General features: G+C 46.5%; 1 protein-coding gene and 1 long non-coding RNA gene across 13 annotated transcripts in view; one reads left to right on the forward strand and one right to left on the reverse strand.

Moving 5' to 3' along the window:
- The window catches only part of Dlgap1 (DLG associated protein 1), a 705,387-nt gene that overhangs the window by 622,522 nt on the left and 60,048 nt on the right, over positions 1 to 22,817 (forward strand). The window lies entirely within an intron of this gene.
- On the reverse strand, positions 12,610 to 20,545 carry LOC116899709. The gene is made up of 2 exons (XR_004387749.1): positions 20,178 to 20,545; positions 12,610 to 13,102 (listed from the first exon to the last, which is right to left on the reverse strand). It is a non-coding gene; the product is annotated as an uncharacterized LOC116899709 (long non-coding RNA).

Here is a 22,817-nt window from a genome sequence, read left to right on the forward strand (position 1 = left end):
GAACCTACACACCAAGGTCATGACTGCCTTTTAGAACTTCTAAACTTATACAGGTTGTGATCCCAGAGGCACAGCCCCAAGAAGTGTTAGGAGTACTAACATATGCAATGTTACATCATTTGCAATAGAAATCAAGCCTATCCCCACACCTATCCCAAAGGAACCCAGGGCAAACCTGAAATTCTTGTTTCTCAAGCACACTCAAGTGAGCATTAGAGATTTCCTGTAACAGCCACTAACAAGCATCCCAAGTGGGATGGCGAGAAAACAAGAAGAGAGTCCAGAAAATAGAGGTCTGCTGAAGAGGGCAAAAGCATTCAGTCACATAGAAAGACAACCAAAAGATTAACAGACAAAAAAAAAACAAAAGTGCACACAAAACAAAAAACAAGCGGCCGCCACAAGATTGCCACAAAACTGAGCTGATTCAGATGGAAGCTTCCATGAGCTCAGCAAAGACAAATGAACAGGAGCAGATTCCACGCCACCCTCCTTCCCAACCAGAATCTTCCCATTGTCAAAGTCACAAGTAACACAAAACAAAGACCTAAGACACACAGACAAAGACCACTCTGGAAATACAGACAGCCGGAAAGGCGGGTCTTTCTCCAATCCATGAGAATCGCCAATCCTCACCGACACCCAGACGGAATCTCCCAGGCGCCCCTGGGGTCCCTTCTTACCTCCTGGGACGCCTCCCAGGGCAGTGCAATTGGTGAGTCCCTGGCACATCTACCGCTCACATTTATGCTTTCTCCTGAGACACGATCCTCCCTCTCAGCCTGAGATGGGGAGCAGCTGCAAAACCAGAACTCCAGAACTCCAGAACTCGAGAGCAACTACAGACCCAGAGTTTAGCGGCACAAAACACAAAGACACAAAGACACAGACAACACTACCTCCTGAATCGGAACCGCCTAGGATCCTTTTTCTTACAATAAGACATTTAAACACTTTCCAACCTTATTCCAACTATAGGAATTAATTTCTGCTCCTTCAATAATAAACCAAGGACAAGTTTCTCACACAAAGACAAAAAAAAATTCACTTAAAATTAACCCTGGACACTTTTCATCAATAAAACAAAAGAACTTGATTAATCCTTTTTCTTAACTCTTAATCCTCTCTCCCTGAGTGAGCGCTTGATCTCTCCTATGAAACAAGCCTCCTAAATCCATACCTTCCCCATGGCAATTAGACGACAATTATTCGACCGGTCCTTACCTCCCTCTCCAGCGACGCACGAGCGATGCGGCCTGAAGAGTCCTCAATTCCCGCTGCAGCTCTCTTATCTCCGTCGTCCTGTAGTCGGCCTTGCTTCGGGGTCCCTGTTCGGGCGCCACTTGTCCCCGCCAGCGGGGACCCAGTTATTCAGGGTCCCGAGGAGGCTTTCTACCTGTGGGCCAAAATGGGGGTGAAGAGAAGAAGGAGACCAAGCAAGAGTTCTGTTGTCAAGGTCTCGTTTATTGGGATGAACATTGCAGCTTTTAAGGCTTTCAGGTAGGGGGAGTGACCTTTGTGAAATATGAAGGAGGGGGAGATGAGGGTATAGGCAGTGATAGCTGGAGGCAAAGAAGTCAGGCGATGAGGTCAGGTGGTGGAGACACTGGGTGTTGACTGAGGAGATAACTGGTATCTGCTTGAGCTGAGGCATCCCTTGAATGTTATACTCCTGTGCCGTAAATTCATGGGAGAGGCTTTATCCAACAATCTTAAGACTTATGGCAGTCATCTTACGGGTGAGTCTCTGTGGCCAAACAGCCCAGAGTCACTTTGAACCATGCAGTCAAAAAGCGGCTAGGCCCAAATCCAATATGGCTCCGTGCAACATATCAGATATTTACATTATGATTCATGACAGTAGCAAAATTACAGTTATGAAGTTGCAACGAAATAACTTTATCGTTGGGAGTTGCCTCAACATGAGGAACGCTGTTAAAGGGTCGCAGCATTAGGAAGGTCGAGAACCGCCGCTCTATCCCAACCCAGACCTAGTGTCCCTAATAAATATTAGGAGCCTCTACCGTAAAGAGCTTAAAGCCAGACACTTTCTACTGTGAATGCTTAACATTTCCCCAAACCTAATCTCCTGGAAGACAGTCTGTTTATGTAGCCGATGACTGGCTTGGTGGCTTTGGTTCCCCTCTCCCCCGCCCCACCCCCAGGAGCCGGAAGCGGATCATTGACAGTTGCTGTCCTGAAGAAGTTGACACATAGGAAGCAGTGCGCTTCACCTGTGCCAAGTGCCTCAGCTGAAACAACCACTTCTTAACACCATTCCTCAGCCACTCCACCCAACACAGTCACAAGCACACACTCAACACCAATGGCAGACACTGCGAAAGAAAAGGCCGCTCAGCTGCACAAGAACTTGATCTCCAAAGCAAATGGGTGGGAGCACATTAGCTCCTTATACAAAATATGTTTATACGTGTGTGTGTTTATACATATAAATGTGTATATTATATATGAGACAGACAGAGACAGGCAGAGAGAGAGAGAGAGAGAGAGAGAGAGAGAGAGAGAGAGAGAGAGAGAGGCCTAGAACCCACTATATATCCTTGAACTTAGTTTGATCCTCCTGCCTCAGCCTTTTGAATGGTGATATCACAGGCAGGAGCTATGATGCCCAGCCTGTAGTTTCTCATGAAATCAGTCATCATAAATTTGATGGGTATGTGATTCAGGGTACTGTGCATCCAAGCAGCAGGTACAGGTACCAAGTTCTGCTTGCGAGACAGGGATGAGAACTGGGCTTCCCACAGACATTACCTCACGGCCTCAGCAGGGGGAGCAGAGGCTCTTTGCCCACACCTCACAGCCAGAGCCTCCTGGCTGGTTTTCCCTTTTGTGTTCTGTGTGTGGTAGGTGGACTTTCCGCCGTGAGCATCCGTGGGGACTTTTAGAACAGGAAGGAGGGTGCAGGGAAAGCCAGACTGCATGTTTCTTAATATTTGAGTTATTTTTCTCCTTGGGTGAAGTGGCCCATCTCTCCCTCTAGTTAGGGCAGTGGTTCTCAACCTTCCTAAAGCTGGGACCCTTTTAAAACAATTCCTCGAGTTGCTGTGATTCCCAACCCTAAGATTATTTTCTTTGCTACTTTGTAGCTGTAAATTTGCTACTCTTAGGAATCATGATGTAAGTGTCTGTGTTTTCCTACGGTCTTAGTTGATTCCTTTGGAAGTGTCATTCTAACCCCAAAGGGGTCTACACCCACATGTTTGGAACCACTGAGTTAGACAGAGGAAGCAGAATAAAACTGAGTTAAAGCGCAGTTAAACTTTTATACCTGCTAGTTCCCTCCGTTCTCTGACCGTGGGTGGAAGATGAATCCTAAGAAGTTAAATTCTTTAGGGAAGAATGGACGGGCTTGTAGAACAGAGGGGATAGTCTTAAAGTCTGTGAGAGTTGGGTGGTAAGTGTCCTGCAAAAAAAAAAAAAAAAAAAAAAAAGTCCTACAGCTCAGGGAAAATGACACAGCAGGATGGAACCTGCCAGCTGAGCAAAGCTGTCAACTTTGAAATCCCAGAGGCCCGCCCAGCCCTTCCGGTTTCCTGGAATGCTGTCCTTGTCACGTGTTGGTTGAGGAAAAACCCTGCAACATCAACGAGAAAGCCAGAGTGACCCTCATCCGCCACCAGGGGGCAGAGAAACAGAGTGACTCGAACAAAGACACACACAGGCCAGGCTGAACCCGGGAGTCAAGGACACGCAGTGGTAGCCAGTTTAGGCTGGCTCGCTTAGCCCGAGTAGACGCAGTGCTACCAGGTTACAAGAGCCCACTGTCTCACAGCCCAGGGCTGACGCACTACTACACAGGCCAACAAGTTCAGTTGTGTGTCATGAGGAAGGTGGGACAGAGGTGACTCAGGGAAAAGCTGTTTTCCCCAGCCCTGGCATTCGGTTAATCTCATTTCAAACACTGTCACTCACCCAGAAAGATCTCAGCCTTACTTCCGCCACTGGAGCCCTGGAATGTGGCAGCAGCTGTCAGGGTGATGTGGAGGCCCAGCTGAGGTGGAAGGAGGAAAAGTACCACTCACGGGTCGTCAGAGTCGTGGAAGCAGTGAGGAAACCCACGATTGCTACTCAGTCAGGTCCAGTGTCCCCCCTTACTAAGAACGCTGCATTAGGTGGAAGCCACCTGAACCCTACTTTTCTTCATGTGATGGAACGAAACCCAGGGCCTTTTGCATGCTAAGCAAGCGTATAGACTGCACTCCCGGCCCTGATGTGTTTTAGGTGCCGCTGGTACTGAGTTTCTTCATGGATGTGTGAACAGAAGCGTCTCTAGGGTTGGGAGGTGTGGTTCAGGGGTAGAACACTCACCTGGCATGTGCAAGGTTTTTGGAGCTCAGCATTACAGAAAAGACAAAGGAAGAAAGGGAGAAGAGAGAGAGATTCCTCATGTATATGAATGTAAGCGTCTATAGGAATCATGGATGCAAACGAAGCTTGGGAATTGAGGACTGATGTCAGCCTGTACAAACAAAAACACTAGTAACGGTGGCTACTTAAGTAGTGTTAGCCTCTGGGGTCTCCGTTTAAACCTCACGGTTCCATCGGGGCAGTGCCTTCCGCACAGCCATTGTACAGATGAGAACTCAGAGCCTACCCATCTGTGATCACCCAACTGACATGAAGCAGCCAAGATTCTAATCAGTGTCTGTGTGATTCGGCCTTCAAGCCAGGGCTGGAGGAATGACCTCATGGGTGTGTCGAAAGTGGGATCTTTCCAACCAGCCAGGAAGGGCTGTCACAGGCAGCAAGGAGAGGGGAGAGTGGAGAGTAAATGTATCCCTTCTGCCTGACCATATATAAATTAATTAATTCATATTGATGAATCTATTCAATATAATATTTATTATTAGCCTATATTTATGCATATATGTACATATATATCTGTATATACGGATGGATGGATGGATGGATGGATGGATGGATGGACGGACAGGTGGATGTAACTGAAATAATCCAGTCACAAAGGGGACAGATAATGTTACAGTTAAAAAAAAAGGGGGGGGGTTCAGTCCTTAGCTCCGGGGGGTGGGGAAGATCTTGTAAAGAGAATAGAATCTATGGACTGTGTAACATTCTAATCTTCCAACTGGTCCAGGTTCTTCACTTGGCCAAAAGACCATCCCTAGGAAAACAACCTCACCTTAACCCATGCTAGAGAGAGAGGTGGAATAATTAGTCCTTTAATGAGATTCTGTGCTTCTCCTATCACTGTCCCTAGTGCAGTAGCTTGCTGGCCCCAGGCATGTAGCTTGTAAACCTTCGGAATTATTTGGAGAATTCGGACTTTCCCTTTCCTTCCTCCTATCTCTTCTCGAAAGCCTCCTTCTAGGCTGTGTGGCTGCTCTTTCACCATCAGTCTGACCTCCATTCCACCCTCAATGAAATGGACTTTTTTTTCTATTACCACCTGTGGGCAGCTGGCCCACACTGTTTTTGTTTGTTTTTTAACTCTAATAAGATTGTTCCTGGGCTTCCATGTGAATCCATCCTTAAATTTTTTTATTAATGAGACTGAGAACCCCAGGAGGGGGCCCCAGCTCCCCTGTATCGACACTGTATGATTCTGCTCATGTGAAGAACCGAGATTAATCAAATGCGTAGGCCAGAGGAGAATAGTTGTTGTCAGGGGCTGAAGGGAAGAAAAATGGGGGAGAAGTTCTTTCACCTGTCAGTTTGTGCTGGGGACCGAATCCAAGGCCTCACAGACTAACTCTACTGCTGAGCTACACCCTAAGCCTGAGTCATTTTAGTAGATACACAATTTTAGTATTACAGTAAAGAAATTTCTGGAAAGAGATGGTGATGGATGAACAACAGTGTAGATGTTGTTCTACACTGGCCGACCTGCACAATTCTGAATGGCTAACGTTGTAGTCCCGTGTTATGTACGTACGTTGTAGCACATCTTTTTAAAAGGTACTGGAAGATAACCATGGAATAAAAGAAATATATATTTGGAGTGAAGCCAGTGTCACAGGGAGCTCTCCACAGATGACCACTTAGACACAGTCTATCGCCAAGTGAAAATTGGTTCTGTTTGTTTTGTTTTGGGTTTGGTTTGGTTTGGTTTTTCAAGACAGGGATTCTCTGTAGTCCTGGTTGTCCTAAAACTCACTCTGTAGACCAGGCTGGCCTTGAACTCAGAGTTCTGCCTGCCTCTGCCTCCCAAGGCTGGGACTAAAGGTGTATGTCACCACACACAGACAGCAGGAACTGCATTCAAGGATTCAGGACCCAAGTATGCCTGTGGGAGTCAGGATTGGCCCTGAGATCATACAAAAGTTTGTTAGGCTGCTGTAAAATGCAGGCGACATCACTCATAAGGATAGGTTTTACTGAATGAGGAGCAATGCTCAAGATCTTGGGGAGGCGTCAGGGGGTGGGGATTCAGATGTAGCCTGACCCTACAGATAGTAAAAGATCATCAGGTCATAACCTTTATCTATTCCCAGCATTCCTGGTGGTAAAGAGCTACTTCCTTTGAAGAGGCAAGTTCAGTTTTTCCTGTTTTCCCCGCCGCTTGTCTGTGTGCACGAGGACCTTTGCCCTTTACAGGTGTCACGATGCAGGTGGACCATCACAGCCTGTAGGAAATAATGCACTATCTCGGGGACGGTGGTGGTTGCAGTTTGGGGGTGGCTCACTCCACCTTTCTATGTTAGATTTGTTTCTCCAACCAACCGAACTGATAGAAACCCCCAAAGAGACACACAGGAAGACACGATCACATAGTAAAGACAACCAGGGCTGGCCACCATACATACAGACCTGGGGAGTCCAGTGACATCTCTCGGGGATGCTGGACACAGGATCTACAGTCACATCTGACCTCCCTCTTATGTCCTAACCAAATGGCACCTCCTACAGACCAAACTTACCTTCAGGGGTGTTCAGACCAGATGGCTGTGTCAGGTGCCTCTGAAGGGCTTAGCAGCTAGCAGCTGTGGGTCAGAGAGGATTTTCCCAGGGCTTCAGAATGTCTCAAATTGTGCACCCCCTAGAGCTATTCTCCAGGTGACTTTCTCTTCCCTGCTCCTGGAAGCCGAAGCCCCTAAGTGTCTAGGTTTAGTCTCTGTGGAATCTTACTGGGGCTTCCAAAACATTGAAGAAAACCAACCAGAAACGATCACTCAGACACAAATTATAGCCGATCGAAAGTCTTTATTCCAGAAATCTGGAACTACACTCAGGTATTCAGGACCCACGTGTAGCATCAAGTGTTTATGATAAGGGCTTTTTGTTTGTTTGTTTTTTGTTTTAGATTTGGTTTTGGTTGGGGTTTTTTTTGTTGTTTGTTTGTTTTTGTTTGGTTTTTGGTTTTGGTTTTGTTTGTTTTTTGCCAAAACCACATCCCAGTATCTTGGTTTTATGCAAGCAAGTAGTTTAACAGAAGCAAAGTTAACTGGAGAATCTTGACCTTGGGTTCCTAGAAGTTGGGTAATTTGCCACGGGATTTTCCAACAAAAATACAAGATGAAGAAACCTATGTACCAGCTTGCCCTGTCATACCAACTGGGTTTGGACTACACCTCTAACAATCATTAGCTGAAGGGCAAAGGGGTATGAGTTTCTGTGTAAACTTGGCAATGTGAAAAAAAATTTTTATCAGTTGTCAGTTTCTGAAAATCAGGAATTTGGGGAGGTCTTTGGCTGGGTAGTTCTGGTTTGTCCTTGTCTTACAGTCAGTGAGAGCTAGATCATCTGGGAGCTGTTGAGCATCTCCCTCTGTAGACTTGAGGCTTCCCACATGGTCTGCCTCATAAGCTGACCTGGGCTTTCTAACAGCATGACGTCCTCAGGACTATTGGACTGCTAGAATTTTCATCAGATCCTCTGGTCTAGCATTGAAGACCATGCAGTATAACTTCCAACTGTCTTAGTTACACATTGTAAATCTCCCTATCCAAGGGACTATGTACGAGACTGCACTCTATGTATGTTGTAGGATAAGGGTAAGTAAGGTAGGGTGGTAGGAGTGAGAATCAGAGCCCTGAACCTGGTTAGTACCGTATTCATCCTACAGACTTCACTCCTAAAGGGAAAGAGTAAGATTCCACAGTAATAACTGACCAACTGAGTTCTTCAAACCAAACCCAGCTCATTGGTAGAATGTATGCCTAATCATTTACATATTAAAATATAACTGTTCCACCAGTACAACGGACACACAAGCAGGCACACACACACACACACACACACACACACACACACACACACACAGGGGAGGAAGCAGATGAAATAGGTTTTTACTAAAGAGCCAGCTAGACTGGAGAAGAGGCTGTCATCCCGAAAGCTCCATCTTGGGTACTTGGAGCACAAAGGACTTTTATGGAGAGGGGAAGGAGAGGTCAGGAACCTAAAGATGAATGAGTCTGTAACTCAGGGCATGTCTGTCCTTCTCTTCCCTGGCCAGCAAGTGCAGTGGACCTTGACCCTCCAAGCTGCTTCTATAGTTCATCGGTGAGATTACTTTTCTGGTAACTACACCCCCACAGAACTTGATACGCTTGTGTTACTTATGTGCAGAACTAAGAAACAATAAAAATAAGGAATGCATGCAGATGGTAGCTGACGGCCTTCATATCGTTTGGGGTGTGTAAATCTAAAGATTCTGTAGCACTGAGAGTCTAGGTCACTTGGGTATGGTTTTAAAACTTAGGAGCACCGATCAAAAGCAGGGGAGGAGGCCCCGCCAAGGACTGCCTTCAAAGGAACGGCGGCACACGCCCAAAAGGAGTGATTTCTGTTTGTTGATAATTCTGTTTTCATAGCACAGGTTATCTAAACCCAAACTGGGGGTTAAATAACATAGTCTGTTCCTGACAAAGAGTTCTTTACTGCAGGAGACATAGGTTCGTGTGATCCTTCTCTTCCTAACTTGCAGCTTTCTTCTCTCAACGTGACTACTGGTCTGGACACGGGAGCCTGAGCCCTGAAAAGGGCACTGAGCAGTCCCGGCATCTCTGGGATACTCCGTCAGCACAATGTGTCTGGAAGCACAAAATTCCTCAGTCTTTCCCTTTCAGCTTCCTACCCCACACCCCTCTATGTACGAGATAGGATCTGGCTACACAGTACAGACTGGCCTGGAACTAGCTACATAGCCTTCCTCAAATTCACAACCCTCCTGCCTCAGCCTCTAGAGTACTAGGATTATGGTGTACACCACCATGACCTGCTCACTCTCTCAACTTTAAAAGGAAATCTAACTACTCCTCCACTTAATAACAAATGACCACAAGGCCATCTTTGTAAACATTTGGGCGTGCCCAGGTAGGAGCCCCTTATAGATGCCGCTGCTGGGTTTGTGCACACGTGGCTTTCGAGCCCATCTTCTCCTTAATTTTATTAATTATATTATTTATTAACATTATTATATTATTTGTTGATGTATCATATATCATGTTGACTGTACTGATTGCTTATAGAGTCTTTCATAAGCTTGGTAATGATACTCAGTTTCCTGGATTCTCCCCTTTCCCTTCAGTACTGGAGACTGAACCTAGGTCTTTAGCCATGGTACGACACCAAGAGAGAGAGGGTGGGTATGGTGATGTGTGCCTGTAATCCTGACACTTGAGAGCCTGAGGCTAGAATATCTTGAGTTCCAGGACAACGCCCACTACCAGGAGGGGCTCTTTCCTCGCAAAGGTGGGGATATAGTCCAGCTGTAGGGCTTTTACAACTTGTATCGTACTGTTTACTATTAGACTGCACATGCGCCATGGTGTGCCATAGTGAAAATAGGAGGTCAGGGTGCTGGAGAGATGGCTCAGTGGATAGGAGCACTGACTGTTCTTCCAGAGGTCCTGAGTTCAATACCCAGCAACCACGCGGTAGCTCACAACCATCTGTAATGAGATCTGATGCCCTCTTCCCGTGTGTCTGAAGAGAGCAACAGTGTACTCACATTCATAAAATAAATAAATAAATCTGAAAGAAAGAAAGAAAGAAAGAAAGAAAGAAAGAAAGGAAAGAGAGAAAGGAAGGAAGGAAGGAAGGAAGGAAGGAAGAAAAAGAAAAGAGAGAAAGGAAGGAAGGAAATGTGAGGTCAGGGGACAACTTTGTGGGGTTTGTCGTCTTTGTCTGTCATGGGTTCCAGGATTGAACAACACACGTGCTCTTGCTAGCTGAGCCATCTCACAGGCCATCAGCTGTAGAGTTCTTACCTAGCATGCCCCATGCCTGGATCCAACCCCCAGCACTCCTACACTACTTAGTTAAAACCTACATGATATCCATTTCCTATTCCTAGACAGCTGTTTGGCCTTAGGAAGGTCTCTTCACTTCTCAGTCCTGTGAGGCCCAGATTGGCTTCAAAGTCACCATGTAGTAGCCCAGACTTGTCTTGCACTGTTGATCCTCCCACTCCTCAAGGGCTACCGCACCCAGATGGAGGGCAAGCCATTCTTTTCTTTTCATAACCCTGGCCCCTGAATTCCAGCTAAGCAAAGTAATTTTGAAAGTGTGTGAGGGGGTGCTGCTAATCTGAGGGTTGAAGGCCAGACAATGCTAGTCTGAGAGCTAAAGATCAAACGATGCTAGTCTGAAGGCTGAAAGTTGGAAAGATGCTAGTCTGAGGGCTCAAGGTCGGGACAATGCTTCTTAACAGTGGCACCGTCTAACCCTAAACCTATGATACAAGGGAAGATTCTTTCGTGTGTTACATCATGGGTGGAGGTGGAGATTTCTGGAATAGGATTTACACCTCTTTTCTGTCCTTTTATGGAGTTTGGGGGTTTGTCATTGAGCCAGATAAATGGTTACAGGAATTTTGCAAGGCCCATACTACGGAGATGTCATAATCCCAGGAAGTTAGCTGTCATCTTTGGCCATGCTGGTCCCAGCTGGTTTTGAGTAGTCTTGAGTTGCTCTCACATATATCCTGCTGTGAGACAGCTCTGGGCCTGTGTGGGCCTATGGCAGCCATGCCTGTTTTAGACATCAGTTGAATGATAGAGGAGTCTTTCTTTCAAGAGTAAAAAAAAACAAAAAAAAATGAGTGCTGAAAATTCAGCCTTGGGGGTTAGGAGGTTACAGCCTATCGAGACAAAGAACAACTTAACCTAGAGGGGAAGCATTCGTGTCTGTTCTGGGGGGTACCTGAAGGTTTGCTTCTCAGGGAACTTAGGTGCTGCTTCCTGGACCACTCAACTACTGTTGTGGTGACCCTCCCTCTCACCTGCTATGGTCATGGCAGTTGACAAATGTCATGACTTTGGACAATGTGTGTCATTTAGCATACAGAAGACTCTTGGTAGTCACTCCGGCTGCATATTAGATCTAACCAGCCTTGACCAGCTCACCAAAAGAAGGACTTCAACCATCAAGACATCCTCTCCACAGAGAAAACCAAGATGAGGGTAGGGCAGAGCGTGAATAAGTCACCTAGGCACCACACCGGTAACATATCTGCCAACAGAATGCCTACTTACAGACTTAGATTCAGAAGGAGGGGGTGGAGAGATGGCTCAGCAGTTAAGAGCACTGACCACTCTTCCAGAGGTCCTGAGTTCAATTCCCAGCAACCACATGGTGGCTCACAATCATTAGACCAGAGGGATCTATGACCTCTTCTGGTGTGTCTGAAGACAGCTACAGTGTAGTCCTATACATAAGATAAATAAATAAATAAATAAATAAATAAATAAATAAATAAATAAATCTTTTTTTTTTAAATAAATTTAGAAGGAACTGGACAGATAACAGACTCTGTAACTGCCCTGTCAGACCAGAAGAGCAGAGCCTTGCTTCCCAGAGGCGAGCCATTTGGAAGGACAGTGCAGATGTCTTCCAGCAGGTGGTGACAGCCACACTGATACCTGGACTGAGAGGGAGAAGAGACTCCACAGCAGGAATCCCAAGGCAAAGTGGGGAAACTTGAGTAAAGTATGATTGGTCAGGAAAAGGGGGGTCTTGGGGCGAGAAGGCTGGCAGAATGCGGAAGTGGGAGTTCCCGCAGCCCCAGATGGGATACCATATGCAAGCCAGGGTGACAGGCTGGGTGTTCCACATTTTCACCGTGTCTCCGAGTATGTACAGCAGTTTGAACGCAGGGACAATTAACTGATCATCCAGGATGCCCCATTAGAAAATACTTTTGACAAACAAAAGCGTTTGACCTCTCCCCTACTTTGTACACAGATCCGGACAAACACGATTCATGCAACAATACCCCGTTCCTGACCACAGGGCACTCTGGTATTTCTATTTAAACATTTTCCTTTCTAAATAGTGAAACTGCATGACTCACTCGGTTGATCTCATGACTCATTAATAAATCACAACCTGGAGGTGTAGAAACCTGAGGTAGGAAATGGCTGTGACACTCCTGAGAGGAATTAATAAGTAGAAAGATCCAGAGACCCAGAAAGGGACAAACAGGACATAGAATGAATCTAGAATGAGCTAAGAGGCAGGAGGATCAGAAGGATCCTGGCCAGAATTCTGGCTTGAACAGTGGGTTCACAAAAGTCATGAGTTTGGGGCTAAGCAAGGAGCATAAAGATAGAGCAGTTGGCTTGACTTAGTTTCGTTTCGTTTTGTTTTTAAACCCCACCTCTATTTTTGGTAAATCCAAATGTATTCTGGAATTTCTGAGCTTTATTAAGATAGGGACCAAAATAAATGTGTACAGGTGTAGGTTGGAGGACTACTTAGAACAACGTCTAGTAAAGAATTCAGCCGTGCTTTGCTGCGGTGGTATAGGGTTTTACGAGGCTCAGAATATGTACATTAGGCAGAGACAGTCTATTTAGTAACTTCAGCTGACAGAAGTTTCTGCACTGAGCTGACATCCAATTTAGAGTTCGCAATCACTGGTCTTGGGCTCTTCCAGGCATTTCTTAAGGAAACTAAAAGATTAAACACCTCGAAGTTTATTCTGCGGCGCTCTTCTCTGGAACGGAGGCTCAAAGGACGCCTCTCCTGTCTCTTTTCACAGCCTCCCCAGTCCCAGGCTTCCTCCAACCAAATCCTTTCTTTTGCAAAGCCTTGGGGTGGCGGTAGCTTGTTGCTAATGGAGGCTGTTGAACAATGGGTGTTTCTGAGCCGGGTTTATGGAGGCGGTCTTGTCTGTGTCCTGGGGGTAGATTGTAAACGAGATGTCAACGGGGGCTCCTTTGTCCGGGCGGCATTCATCCCTCCCAAGAGGAATTCCCTTACAGAGCTGGGATTTAAAGTCGTTTTCTTGCTCGGTAAACTCCATCCAACGGCAGAGTAAGGAGCGACCAATGAGTCACTCAGTGCTCTGTTAACTTCCTTCTCCGCTTAGCAAGGCAATGACTCGGCTATTTACATGTAGAAAGGAAGGTTCCTACTTAAAGTTTCTGGGATTATTCTCAGCAATTGAGCCTTTTTACCCTGCGGTCAGGAACGCTGGTTAACCCCTCGAGAGGGAGCCTAGCCCCTAGCTGTTTTTCCCTCACTCCCTCTTCCTTGATTGGCTCACTTTCTCTTTTAAATCCAAGAACAGAAACGGCACAACTTCCCGCTGCCTTAAACCATCTTCTCCCCTTCCCCCTCCCGGTTTCTCAGCGGAGGACCGCAATTCTAGAGCTATAATTACTGCCCGCAAAGCTTGGCCGAACTCCACCCTTAGGAGATTAGGCTACGTTTTATTGCCTCTCAGCCAGGTGCCCAGGGTGACAAGACTAGCCTTTATCTGAGGGCCTGATGAGGTTATCAGCAACTCAAACGGGTTGAAGCTCCGGCAGCTGCCATCAAAAAGGTTCTCTTCTCTAAGGGTTTATTGGTAGCTGATTTACATCGGCCCACCAGCCCTACTCGCCTTGGGTTTTCCTTGATTCCAGATCCTTCTCCTGTGATTTCTGTTTGGAACGAAAGCCACAGTGACTGGGCAGTTTCAAGGGTGAGCAGAGTCAGCCTCCAGCCTGTTGCGTCAAGGCACCAAGCCCTGCAACACCAACGCTCAGGGGGTTTCCAATGTTGATGGTCTCCCTTTTGAATTTGTTTCTCACAGTCATTTCTTTATTGAGAAAGGGCACACACCAAGGCTAGAAGCCCCTTTGCTGGAGCTGTTTCTCTCCTGCCCTGTAGGTTCCAGGGATTGAACTCGGGTTAGCAAGCAGGCTTCACAGCAAGTGCAATTTACCCACCGAATAGCTATCAGCCCAAAGTTACCATTTAATAAAATCTGACCTACGATAATAGAAATCTGAAAGAAAAAAAATTTATTGCCCTTCATTTTTACAGTTCATTTTAAAAACAAGAATATAATCCACACCAGGAAGTGGGAACAGGGCTTGTTTGGGGTCATAAGTGTGTCGAGTGTTTGATCAGTCACCCGGGCAGCTCACTAACATATCTGTCTACCCACAGGTCAGTTTGAAAAGACTGTTTTGGCTGTTGCTGGGGGTGAGGCTCCCCGGGTGCTGGGCAAGCGCTATACCACAAGCTATATACCCCACCTCAGTGTATTCTGCAACACAGGCTGCAGCCAACAATTATCTCAGGGTTGCCTGAGTATAAACTAGAGTCTAGAGCACTGAGCCACGCATTCAGAGATGATCTGTGCAGATGGGTCCAACAAAACCTACTGTAGACCCACTCTCCTGTCTGAAAGAAAAAAAAAAAAAAAGCTATCTTAGAAGTTGGCCTGTGGGTAGGGAATGGGGAAAAGGTGGCTCAGACAGCACAGCCTTGACTATACAATGCTTATCTCAAAAGACACAGCATCCAGTACCATTTGCGACCTAGACATCACCCTAACCTGTGGAAAGAACACAGTGAAAGGATCCTCCAGGGACCTCTGCCATTCATTAGGATAAAAACTAACAGAATGTCTCCTGTGCTGGTGAACCAACAGACCCCCAGAACTATACCAAAGCAGGGACAGAAGGACACCGATCAAACCCAACTGCACACCAGGAGGGTATGCTGAAGAGGCAGAGGTAGGAGGGTCAGGAGTTCTAGGCCAGCCAAAGCTATACTTTTAGACTAGGTGTGGTGGCTTTTTAACCCCCAGCACTCAGGAAACAGAGGCAGGCAGATCTCTTTCCAAGACTAGCCTGGTCTACAGAGGTCTAGGCCAGCCAGGGCTACATACTACAAAATAAACAAAATAAAATTAAAATATAAAAGAAACCCTGTATAGCCTCCACCCTCTTGGTGGTCCAATAGAGAAAGTGATACCACCACAGCGTGCCCCTGCTGGACGCTCTGATTACTATAAGAATTGGCATGTGGGTTTAAGACACGACTCCTCCAGCCACGTTTCTGAAAGCCATCACTCAAAATCTGACCTTGGAACTGTCAGACCTGAGGGGGAAACTGCTAACAGTTTGCCTACAGCACAACTTACTATCAAGGTTTGAATCACTGTATGTCGGCGGCTTGCAATCCCCAGGACCCGAGGGTTCTGGTTGTTGGTGAAGTTTCCTACCTGCACTCAGGCAGCACTGTTCTCTGGGAGATTCACAAGAGAATCTTTTTGTCATTGTTATTGAGGCAGTGCTTCATCTAGCCCAGGCTAGCCTTGAACTCACACTGTAGCAGAGGCTAGCCTTAACACCTGATCTCTCTGCCTCTTTCTTCATCTCCAGTGCTAGGATGACAAGTGTTCGCCCATGATGTGCAGATACAGTGGCACGTCCGAAAAATAGGTAACTTCTGTGGGAAAAGCAACTTCCCGGCCAGCTCTACCCCATGGGAGAGCTGGGGCAAAGCAATCTCTCTCTTGGCCTCCTTTTTATCTGCTGACTGTACCCTCCTCTGCAGGGTTGTTTTTGGAATTTAAAGAGACCAGCCTTGGGTTCATTAACACTCAGTGAATGGGGATAGAGGGTGGAGTAACTTGATACCAATTTTAATCTCAACTTCAAAGGGACTGCAAGGTCGTTGGGTTTTGTTTTGTTTAACTGAAATTTCGGCAAATGACAAGCATCCCCTTCGGGCTGTTTCTCTTTCCCATGCTAGAAGACATCCCTGTTGATGGTAGGTGTGTGCTCTACCACTGAGCTACACCCCGGGGTGGTAGGGCAGGTGCAGCCTTTAAGGGACACCTGGAGAGTCTCTTCCAGTTTGTCCTCAGCTGTCAATGAACAGCAGGTAAAGAGTGTCTGTCCTTCTCAGAGCTGCTCTTGCTAACTGAGTATGCAAGAAACAGGTATCCTTTCTCTGGCCCATGGAGGCCAATACAGACTAACCTGTATAGTTTTCCCTTTAGAGAAAGAAAAAAGAGGGTTTCTAGGTGGAAGGAAGGAGTAAGATGAATAATTAAAGAGCTTACCTACACAGCCCAGGGCTGCTGACATTTCCTGCAGGCCCCGCCTTCCAGGCCCTGCTGAAACTAACAGGAAGGAAAGAAAGGTTTCCTTTCTGGCTTCTTCACAAATCCTGTTTCCCAAGGCAGAGGATTCCCGACTACATTCCTCAGGCTGCTCTCCGTGCCCAGGGACAGGGACAGTGGAGCATCCCCCAAGTCGCTTAGAACTTAGGCCTGGGCTCCCATAGATGTGAAGTACTCTGATTTGTGCACAGGTTCCTCTGAAGCAACGCAGAGGAATACCAGGCGCTTGATACTCCCCTCCCATCAGGAGTGCTATGGCCTTGGCCGGAGGAAGAGTGAATGGCAGATGAGATCTGTTTACTAGACCCAGGCAGGCAGACACTTGTGGTTCCTATTCGGGATTGCCCTGATACTCAGGACTCCAAGCCCATTCTGTTGAAATGGGGTAGAGAGGGGTTCTTGGAAAGATGCCGTGATAAAACCCAAACTCTAAAATAAGGGATTTGCAAACTGGGCTGAAGATGTGGCTAAGTTGATAGAGTGCTTGACTAGCATGCAGAGTAGTGGTTTTGGTCGCAGCACTACATAAAAAAAGGCTTGATGGTCCATGCCTGTAACCCCACCCCTTAGGAAGTAAAGGCAGGAAAAGTCAGAAGTTCAAGGTTATCCTCAAGTCCCAGGCCAGGACTAAGTAAGCTACGTGAGACCTTACCAAAGGAATAAATAAAATAATAAGAAAGACTTTTCATATAATATAAAGACAAAACAAAAATATTATTATATTACAATATAATAATATAAAGACAAAACGTTCTCAGAAGGGAGGGCGGCTACAGGGCCATGTCTGTAGTCCCGACACTTGGAAGGTCGAGGCAGGAGGATCAGGAGTTCAAGGTCAGCTTTGACTACACAGGGAGTTCTAGGCCAGCCTAAGCTATGGGAGACAATAGCCCAGTGATGGTGAGTAGAAAGAACCAGTGGGAGGTTTGATATCCTGGGCCACTCGGCAGCAATCTAATCGGACCAGAGTGTGCCACTGTGTGGTCTCTGAGGGTGCAGAGACAAAGGAGGACGTTAGGTTGGATAAAGCACAGGAGAGAGTAGAGATGGCGCTCCTCGTGTTGATGATGCCGAGAACGGAATCCCAGGCCTCAGATGCAGATGGCTTGTGCTCTTTGGCCCTATGGGGTTTTGACCTCCACCCCATAACATTTGACATACCAGCTCCATGACAAAAGCTGACTAGTCATAGCTAAACGTAGCCAGCACTTGACTAATGCCAACAGACGCTGGCACTGGCGACAACTGGCTACCTAGCTGTCCTTTGGTATCTTTGGAGGGTTGATTATGGAACACCCTCATGCGATGTGTGTTTACCAGAACATTCAGTTACTGTCTTATATAGTCTTTGCATATAGACTTTGCGCACATCCCGTAACGTACTATAAGCCATTCTGAGATTACCTTCTTACAGAAGTTCAATTTACTTCTAATTACAAATGCTTTATAAATATTGTCTTTTATTTTGTGGTTCTAGGGATCAAGCTTAGGACCGGCCCCATACCAGCTAAGCACTCTACTACTGATGTAAACTCATAGACTTTGAAGGCCTCAAACTCATAGAGATCCTGTCTCTGCTTTCCAAGTGTTGTTGGGCTTACAAGTGTTTGCCAACCCATGGCTAGATTTTTTTTTTTTTAAGATTTATTTATTTATTATATGTAAGTACACTGTAGCTGCCTTCAGACACACCAGAAGAGGGCATCAGATCCCATTACAGATGGTTGTGAGCCACCATGTGGTTGCCGGGATTTGAACTCAGGACTTCTGGAAGAACAGTCAGTGCTCTTAACCGCTGAGTCACCTCTCCAGCCCTGGATGTTACTTTTTTGAGACAAGTATTCAGCTTGTAGCACAGGCTGGCTTTCTATTTGCAGTCCCCGTGCATGCTAGAATTCTGTGGACAAACGCCAAGCAAATGGTTGTTACATTGTATTATAGAGAAAAGAAAAGTCTGTGCATGTCCAGAAATGAGCCAACTCAAGTCAGATTAGAATAGATTAAAGGCAGGTTTATCGGGAAGCTGCTCTCAGGCAGGCGAGTTTACTGGCCCCAAGGACTAAGGCCAGGGAAGTTGCTGTGGGGGTTGGGGGAAAATGTCTGGATTATATAGGGAGGAGCCTCTTGCGGAATGGCAGTCAAGTGTCTGGGCTGGAAAGTTCAAGGATGGGAAGCAGGGTATACCAAGTAGGGACTGAGGGATGCTGGGAGAACCTGGAGGCCAGGTCTGCCTTGATATGTAAAATATGCCCCTCAGTGCCTTGTCCAGGGGTCCAAAACCGAACCCTTGAATGTCCCACGTTCCTGAGTGCAGAGCTGCAGGTGTATGCCACCACACCCAACGGGCAGGCGCCGTTCATCAAAACTCCATCTGCCCTGAGGGGTTGGTAGACCAGCTGCCCAAACAGGAAACCTTATATAATTCTGTAACCCTGACCTTGGGCCCCGAATCTTCCCCTTCGGTAAACAGTCCATTCAACTCAGGAAGACCCATAGGCCAGGCTGGGACATATTTTGAAAAACACACACAGGATTACAAATGCAGAAAAAAAAAATTAAAAAAAAAAACAATTCCCTAAGTATAAGAGGAAGTGACTGTGTCTGAGTCAGGGGTAGAAGTCAGTCCGTGGAGTCTTCCCGGTGATGGGACTTCCAGGACGGTCATCTGTCTGCACATTTGACTCAACAGCACCTGTTGGCAGCGCCGGGAAGATGAAGTGCTAACCCCAGATCGTATTCCCAGCTGGAAGCAACACCCGCCACCTTGGAAATTAGTAATCCTGAAGACTGAAACGTCCGATTTCAACACAGGTGCCCTGCTCTAGGAACGCTGCGGCTCACCCAAGCCAGTGTCCCTCCCGAGCTTACTCAGAGCCCCAGGCTCTAATCTTTGACCTTACATGATCGGGGCAAAAACAACTCTGAACGTCTCATGGTTTCAGGCATGGGCTGTTTCCAGCTTCTAGTATCATTTGATTGTCAAACGTGGTTAAGGTCTGCATTACTAGGCTCAGACCTTAAAGCCTGGACCTGAGCCTTCCGTGTCCTCTAATTTAGTTAATTAGTGAAAGCTTCTGAAAAGAACGGTTACTTTGATCCGAACCTCTCAGCTTCTGAGTACCATCTGCAGATGCAGAACTGCAGTGCCAGGTCCTTTGAGCTAACAGCAGCTCAGGACTGGGTCTCCATGCCTGCCCTACATTGAAAGGGGGTGGGGCAGCGTCTAAGAGGATCAGACAGCCTAAAAACACAGCCGCTGGCATTTTCCTGGGTGTAGCTACAGTCTGGGAAGCTGGGCTGGCAGTGTGGAAATCTTCAGTAATCCTTACACACAGGAACCCAGCAGGGCTCATTAGATCCCAAAAAGTGTCTTTGTGTGGAACACACATCAAGACAAACAGGGAAAATGGGCGTCGTCACAGCACGTTTGGTTGATGCTTTTTCAAGACAAAGCCCGTAAGGAGTCCAGGCTGGTCTTGAACGCTGATCTTCCCACATCAGCCTCTGGAGGAAGAAATCACAGGCCTAAGCCACCTGCAATGCTTACCAGACCCCGTTCCCAGTGTTAATCCACACCGACGCTAGTGGGTCGGAGTCCAGAGGTCTCATTCAGCTGAAGCTGGGTCTGCTGGCACTCACCTTTAATCCCAGCACTCAGGAGGCGGAGGCAGTAGATCTCCTAGTTCAAAGCCAGCCTAGTCTACCTAGTGGGTTCCAGGCAGCCAAGGCTAAATAGAGAAACCCTATCTCGAAAACAACAACAAAAATGAGGACATTTTGAATGGAGTCCAGCTCTTTACGGGAGACAGGTTCTCAGGGTCAGCTGCGCACTTCCCACAACACTTACCAGCAGGAACTGCGGAGGGGTTCCGAACACGTGCGTGTTGTCCCGATGTTGGCCACCAGGGGACGCACAAGAGCGGGACAGCCTTCAGCACTTAAATTTGTTTTCCCAGACTCTATTGGGAGGGAGAAGGTTGGATGCGGGGGCAGTTAGGAGAGACGCAGCTGGCTCGAAAACAATCCGTTTGTTCCCTGAAATTATCCCACTCGCCTTTTAAGAAGTCAAAGGTTGCCACGTTACCTGTTGCCAGGTTCCTAAGAGTGCTCGGGGGAAAATGTGGGTGAGAATGGCTCTCCTGAAGCCTGGTGGGTTTCAAGCTTTGCCCAGCACTGGCGCTGACATTTGGAGAGCAGCTGCGACGGATCTAAGCATCGTTTGGTTGCAGGTCTAACAGAGGAGTGGCTGAGTCTTACATCATTTCCCGGCATCAAGTGCCTGGGGCTTTTTTTCCCCCTCTTTCCTTTTAATGGTTCTTAACTTTCAGATTCCTCCCCTCCTGGGATTTCTGTACAGTGCGCGCTCTATGCAAACCAGCCACGCCTCTGGAATCCCAAGTTTTGTAGCAACCTTTTAGTTGGGAATATATATATATATATATTTATAATATTTTTATATATAGATATGAATCCCAAACGTTGTGACCCAAAGACAAGCCTTTTCTTTCTTCCTGCCTTCTGAGAACAATGTTTTGTTTGATTAGCCCAGTACTGGGGCTCTCCCTCGAAAAGGCGGGGACTATCAGTTGAATAGATCTTCAAACCAGACATGCCGAGGCTTGGGGCATTTGTCTGGCATTAGGAAGTGTCTGGGATCCCGGTAACCACCAACTGGCGAGGGGGTGGATGACTGCAAGAGTTATTGCCAGCCCTCCTTCCTCGGCGCGCTCAGAGTCGCTTTTTTTTTTTTTTTTTTTTTTTTTAGGGACAAAGAAAAGTGTTTTCCGTGGAGGATGCCTTGAGTGGGAGTCATGCTCACACAGACATCTCCCTGGAGCCAGAAGCATACTAACTACTGTGGGTGCGCTGTACCTCCCAGAGGTGGGCTGGCAAGCGAGTGTGCCTTGCCTCTCACCGCAAGCCACCACGATCTCTCTGGGTGGCCTGGAAACGGGGAAGCTGTAAATATTTTTGAAATAGGGCAGTAACTTTTCCATGTGGACTCTGTTGGGCTGAATTTCTGCAGTGTTTTGTTAATTTTTTAGAACTTATATATACTTAGGTATTTTCTCTTTTAAAATCTTTTATCATTTGTTTGGTAGTCCTGAGGATTAAAGGCCGGCCTTTTTGAGACAACATAGTTCTACATAACCCTGGCTGTTTTGGAACTTGCTTTGTAGCCCAGGCTGGCCTCAAATTCATAGAGATCTGCCTGATGGAGAGATGGCTCAGTGGTTTAGAGCACTTCCAGAGGAACTGTGTTCGATTCCCAGCACCCACATGATGGCTTACAACCATCCCAATACCAGTTGCACGGAATCTGGTGCATTTTTTTGCTCTCCACGGGCTGCAGGCATGCGTGTGGTGTACAGACATACACGGGGGGGGGGGGACGGACAAAAATCAGACGCATACATTTAAATAACTCTTTTGGAAAGTTGACTGATCTGTGCTTGTACGCTCTCCCGGAACCTGAGTTCTTACTACAAAATAAGGTCTTTCTGCTCCGTGTATGAACAATGGTGACTACCCATCTTACATATTTTTGTTATATATAAATTATATATATATATATATATATATATATATATATATATATATATGTTTAGGGTGTCATCAGAAAATCTGCCTGCCTCCTTAGTGTTGGGATTAACCACTAAGCCTGACATTTTTGTTGTTGCTGTTGTTAACTAAAATTGCATTTATTTATCTTATATGTGTATGGGCATATGCATGCCACGCTGTGCGTGTGGAAGCCAGAGGACAACTTTTGAGAGTCAGTTCTCACCTTCTGCCATGTGGGTCCTGGGGATTAACTCAGGCTCTAAAGTTCAGTGGCAGCCGGTGTCTTTACGATGGAGCCACCTCTCAGACGCATGCTGGTTTTGTTCTTTTAATTTCTTTCATGTATTTGTTTTGCGTGTACATGTGAAGATCAGAGGATAACTTGCAAGATTTGGTTCTTTCTACCACATTGGTTTTAGGGTGAACAAGTTAGGGCTTGCTTAGTAACTGCTTGTATACAAGCTCAGGGGCAAAAGGCTTGGGTAGCAAGCTTATGGTCCTGGGTTCAAAGATCTCACGCCACAGAACAACACCAATAAAAGTCCCTTAAGAAAATGTGTTTACATACAAAAAAGGTTCTTTGACTACTGTACAACCAATTTCCGTGTTTTGTTTGTTTGTTTAAAACAGGGTCTCCTGTAGATCAGCCTGGCCCAAACTCATTGTTTAGGCAAGTTATGGGTTTATGGTCCCCCTGTCTCAGCCTTCTAATGCTGATAACATATGCTATCTCACCTCTGGGTGTGAGTGACTGAATAGGGCTGAGTACCTTGGTGTGGTTTATGCTTTGTTTTTTATTTTTTTATTTTTATTTATTTATTTTTTTTTTTGGGTTCTTTTTTTCAGAGCTGGGGACCGAACCCAGGGCCTTGCGCTTCCTAGGTAAGCGCTCTACCACTGAGCTAAATCCCCAGCCCCCTAT

Source organism: Rattus rattus, chromosome 4 (genome assembly GCF_011064425.1).
Source record: "Rattus rattus isolate New Zealand chromosome 4, Rrattus_CSIRO_v1, whole genome shotgun sequence".
NCBI classification, from domain to species: domain Eukaryota; kingdom Metazoa; phylum Chordata; class Mammalia; order Rodentia; family Muridae; genus Rattus; species Rattus rattus.